This window comes from Ambystoma mexicanum, chromosome 9, assembly GCF_040938575.1.
Source record: "Ambystoma mexicanum isolate Mex_15411 chromosome 9, UKY_AmexF1_1, whole genome shotgun sequence".
NCBI classification, from domain to species: Eukaryota; Metazoa; Chordata; class Amphibia; order Caudata; family Ambystomatidae; genus Ambystoma; species Ambystoma mexicanum.
Window position 1 is genome coordinate 30796065 of NC_090931.1, and position 6065 is coordinate 30802129.

Here is a 6065-nt window from a genome sequence, read left to right on the forward strand (position 1 = left end):
GAGGTGCTTTGATTTGTGTGTGGAGTGAGGGTGCAGTTGTCTGGCAGCCTGCAGTTAGGGTGTGCCTGCTGCACGTGTAGTGCGTGTATTAGGGGTTTTTAATTATTTATGTATTTATTGTGGGTTTTAACGTGCGCTTGCAGGCCGATGTGTGTGGACGTTCTCCTGGACATGTGTTTCTGTTGCACTATGTGGACGCATGGTACTTCACATGGATGGACTGTGTGGATTTGGCATTGTTTTATCTGGCCCACCTACCTGAATCTTCGGATGTCTGCACTCCTTTCTCCATCCCTCCGACTCCCTCTATGCTCTCCATTCCGATGGTGGAGGCACAGATTTCTTCCCAGGGGGTCAACTTGATGGGTGATTCAGGACCTCCCCCGGTGGCTGTGGCAATGTTGCGGTTGGCAGAGAGTATGCTGCGGACGCGTATCCGCAGGTCGTCCCATCGCTTGCGGCATTGCTGTGGGGTGTGGGGTGCGGTCCCCACCGCACTTACCCGCTGTGCCACCAGAGCCCATATGGCCTTCTTGTTTGCAAGTGCCGTCCTGGTCATTTGCGTGCAGAAGACGACGGCAGCATTCTCCTGGAGGGTCTCTGTTAGCACGGTGAGTTCCTCACGGGAGAAGTGGACCTGCCGCTTGCGGTCGCACGCTTTCTTCGCTACTTTTCCCATTTTTCTTGGTTTCGCTAGGGTGGTTGACGGGTTGGGGTGTGTTTCAGGGTAGTGATTTTAGTGGTTGTGTGGTTTTAGTGTATTTATAGGTGTACGCCGGGATGTTTCCCGTTCCGGGCCCATGTTTTAACTTCCGTTTCCGTATATTTCCGGGCACCGTACTTTCCGGTAGGCGCACACTGCGGTGACCGCTAAGAGGGGTGGCGGTATTGCACCTAGGGCGCCGTACGGCGGCGGTGTGGGCCGTTTTGGGGTCATTTCCGCCATCGCGGACTTTGCACTTCCGCCATGGCGTGGTGCTCGTGCCCGATGGGTCGGAATGGGCCGCACTTTGCTCCTTCGTGCAATGGCGGAAACGCTATTTACGCTGTGGCGCTCCGGTCAGTCGCTTTCCGCCAGGGTCGTAATGAGGGCCCTTCTGTTTTAATTTCACTGCAAGTTGTGAGTTAATTCTGAATATTCTTGTATCCCTGACTCTCCCCATTCTTCCACTTTCCCACTCTCTGTTTCCTTTTAACACAACAGACCACAGTTGGGCTGCCACCATGGGCCCGGTCAAAATGTGCCTCTACATGACACGGCTTTGCACTTTTAGAGCACTATAGTGGTGATATGTGAAGTATTAAATGCTAAAAGCATGATATAACATAATATACACATGGATTCCAACATCACCTTCTGCTAAAACAGCAATAAACACAGGGCACCTTCAGGTGGACTATCGACTTCTCTTCCATAATCCACCATGTAAGCCCTGGTGGAGAAAGGGCTGGACATAGTGCCTGTTAGGCTGTGGCGAGTGGAGAGTGTATCCTGTGGACTACTGATCACTGCTGAGGTGCGTGTGCCTTTAAGGACTCTAGGACAGCTGACCTTAAAAGGCCGCCTCTTCTGCCCTTGTGGCATAAGCCCTGGTGGAGAAAGGGCTGGACATATTGCCTGTTAGGCTGTTTGGCGAGTGACGGCAGAGTAGCGGCAATAAGCAGATGGCGGAACAAGGTTTGACCATATTTAGAACACGGGCGCAACGAAAACGCGAGAGACCAGGGGGGTCTGAAGTCAATACAAACAATCGAGCATCTGCAAGGAAAGTAAGTCACTTTTATTCATGCGTCTCTACATGTGAAGATGTGAACATTGCCATCTCTAATAATAACAGCAACACTAACACTTCGGATGATGGTCAAGTGTCTGAGAGTGGAGGAAACCTGTCTCAGGACCATCAGGGCTTTGACATTGCTAATGGTAGCCGGCCAACGAGCTTGAACCACAATACTCACGCTGTGATAATACTCGAGCCGGCCTGCTCATCCCCACTCAAGGCGGGCCCCATTACGATCTCAAGTCACCTTGGGTCGCATAACGATCACTTATCCGGCGCGGCTCCGGTGGCTTCGGTCGTCGGGGGCTTGCGTGGTGCAGCGATCATGGGGCCGTGCATGGCGGGAGGGGAGAGCGCCGGTGATCGGGTGGATGAGTTTTCGCACGGTACTGGTGTGGACCTGCAGACTTGCGTGGAGTCGACACGTGCTGGTGCCGATGGGACAGAAACAGCGTTGCAGACCGGTGAAGGCTCAGGAAGTATGGGCGGAGCTGAGTCGCCTGCGGCTGGTGAGGACTGCGGCTGCGCTCTCGATGTTGAGCGGCCCTCTGGGCTGCTCTGGTCCCTCCTGTCTTGCCAACGGATGATGGCGGAGCAAGTGAAAGGCCGGGAACCGTTCCTCCGGAGTCATCGAGGGACGCTTCTGAATTAGGTGAGAACAGAAGTAAGGCGCTGTCGGCAGCTCAAGCAGCGAGCGCAGGGCTGAGCACTACACAAAATGTGAATGATGACCCTGATGATGAAGTGTTCTCTCCTGCATATGAGAGGTCAAAGGTCCTGTTTACTCCGGATTTGGAGATTGGTAGAGTTTTAGTGAAGGGACAAACCAATCACAAATGTGATGAACGTCGCTACTCGAAGGATGTCGCAAACAATATTTTACTTAACTTAATTTCCATGAATAAAGCGCAAAGCAGTATAGGGAAGGGCATGTCTTCACAATGCGAGCAAAACCAAAAATTACCTTTGAAACGTCATAATGGGCAGCTTATCGGCTCCAACAAAGACATATGGACTAATGTCTCATATAAACGTAGGAAGTCGTCGGTTAGTGACCCAAAAGAGAGCAGAAGCACGGCCTCTTCGAACGATTCGTCCTTCAATCAGATAAATTCACAAAAAAGAGCAATTAACCCTAAACAGGTGCAACTGAATTCAACGCATCAGAGTCTACGAACTTTACAGCATCCTAGTTCAGTTATATCGGGGTCATGTGATTTATCTGATTCTTCGTTCATCGAGCGCCCCTTTCCAAAGATAAGGAGGAGAAGAGTCCATAGGACTCAAAAGACGATGAAGCGCACCCCTGAGGCAGATTTGTTGGAGTCTAAGAATTTTGGGTTAACTACTGAGTTACAATCTGCAATCATTTAATCAATAGCGATTTCTATGACCCCCTTTATGAAACTCTACGAAAATTTGAATGATTCACTGAAGGATCTTACAACATTGACCGCTCTAATGAACTCCAAAGTGGCTTATTTGGAGCAAATATGTAGCCAATCTTCAGGAAAGGTGAATGAAGTATTGAAAACTCCAGATACTTCACTTAAAGTATCACGCGAGCAAAAGAGAAACGATGCAACCGATAAAAAACTACTGGCAGAAGTTGCCCGTGAAGCGTTGGCTATATTTAATAATACTGAAGCACTAGGAAGATCTACAAAACAGTCTACGGCTGTGTCCTCAGAATTAACGCCGCAAGTGGTTACAGTTGCATTAGATGGCGACTTTAGTGGAGCAACAAAGGTGGTTCAAGCTCCTGTAGCAGCGCCACGATTCCCACAAGAAGATATAACTGATCACACAGGTGCTAAGAGTGCAGATATGGAAACTCACCTTCATTTGGGCAGGACCAGTACAATACCTAATTCGCAGGTCGAAGTTGACAGCACTGAACAAGAGTGCGATCAAATTGCTGACATTTCTTTCAACACAGCCTTCGAACAAGCAAGAGCTTGTAAAAACGGCTGGACATTGATGAGCAAACGCCAAATATATCGACCACGGAAGCTCAATCAAGTACGGAGAAAAATGTACCAACTAGCACCCAAAGTGGGGAAAAACATAACGTATTCTCCATCTTTGGAGGTTCTCCAAGCAGTTTAAAATTGGTGGAACCAAAAAACAAAGCTGCAAAGCCCGCGAAAAAATCTAAAAATATGCCGGCAAAGAAAAGTAGTAAAAATACAGGAGCAAGAAAATTCCTGAGGAACATTAAATTTGTGCAAATTGTGACAGAAAATTGTAATAAATCTGATTTGTGAGAAAACACACAAAAAGTGGAGCAGTCAGAAAAAGGTATTTGTCAACAAACACTGGATGAGAATGAAGTGTTGCTAAAGAGCATTCCGGAAGAGCTTTTAAATATGTCCACATACGATGAGGTGGATATAACTGAGGCTGCATTATCAGGCCTGCAGACGCCTCAAAGTGAGTTTATGGACAATCAAGCACCTCATGGAACTGTTCACTCGACCTCGTCCACTGTAGATGTGCAGAGGCCTCAAAGCAATAACATGGGTACGCAAGTACCTCATGGACCGCCTCCAACGACCTCGTCTACTGTAGGTGTGCAGAGGCCACATAATGTGAACATGGGTATCCAAGCATCTCAGGGACCGGTCCAAATGACTTTGCTTAGGGCAGCCCAAGGTGATGGAGATACCCGTGCGGGAAGGTCAGAGCCCAAGGAGTATAGAAATAGTAGCCTCTCTATTAACCGTTGGAGGTAAGAACATTAGAACCTGTTGTCTTGTCGCTGAACCAGAGAATTCGACAATAGACCTAACTGTCCCGACAAGTCCACCATTTTTGACCATGCACGAAAGAAGGTTGCTATTATGTACTAAACAAGAATGTATACATTCTACCGAAATGGATGAGTCCCGTTCTGATATGCTGAGAAATGTAGAATTGGACGTCGGCTGTGCTCTAGGAAGCATAGAGGCAGTTGTCGAGTCTTCTAATATCCATCGGAATTAAAAGTTACCAAGTGCAAAACCAAACTCACAAGTGATTGCTCGCGAAAGGAATAGAGGTCAAGCTGCAAAAGTCAAAAGAGCAACGCCAGTCTTTAAGTTGCTGATTGAGAGGCTTGACCCTGTGGATAAGCTGATTTTAAATCGTGCTAATATTATCCACCTATTTGACTTGATTCCAAGTTTACGTGCCATCAAGTCGAATGATGTCAAGATCGTTGAATTTCCCAATGAAAACCAGAACGATAAGGTAATTCTCCATGTGACTTCATCGTTAATAGCTAAAACAATCATGGAAGCGAACGTTGCACTTTTTTCATTGGGGTTCGAAGTCTATGAGTTGGCAGCCCAGAGTGTGAATCTTCCTGATAGAATTGAACGAGGTAACGGCGACATCTCAAGCTGCCCACAACAAAGTGCTATATTACGTTGCCATAATAATGAATCAGAACTCCTTTCGGAGGATAACGAGGATAAAGAAAACGTTAGTAGCCACGCTACTAGAGCGCTGTGCGAAAATGTAAGACTTGATGAGAAAAAAGATCTCAGGTCAAAACCTAACAACAACGTGAGTCCTTTGGAGGCAACAAAAACAGACATAAGAATCACGATATTTGGAAGCCTTAATTCAAGATCAATACCAGTCAAAGGCACCAATAGACTGAGCACTAAGGATACCAATTGTGATTGGGTTTGGGTAGCAGCAACGCTCAACACAACGCCCAACAATAATGTCAGGAAGCACCATTCTTAAGCGAGTGTTTGATAGCCTCGTGGAACACCCTAGGATTTATCCACCTTTTTAACACGAACTGGTTGGAAGGAATATCTATTGCATGTTTACAGGAAGCATGGCTAAATGAAAGTCCACTCACAAGTGACTACGAAGTGGCACTTAATCCTGCAATAAAGCTGGAGAAAGGTCACCCGATGGCAGGTTTGTTAACATTAGTTAATAAGGCCTCTGGCTTCAGGATTAGTAAATCGATCAATCATTCTCCCTTCATACAGGAAACCACGGTTACAAAGGAGAAGGTGCGTCCCGAAGATACGGATGAAATAACACTTCTAAATGTGTACTGGAACCATCAGAGGGCAGGAAGAACAAAATTCGCAGACCAAATTGCGGAAATACTTGATTCCCTGTTGGTGCTTAAAGAGAGTGCAAACATCATGATCTGTGGTGATTTGAATATTGACCTTTTCAAACCTACTACAAACGGCAAAAAGGTGCTGGGTCACAACTGGTTGGAAGAAATGAAAGTTAGACACCTGCAAATGTTAAATGGAAACACGATTGGTG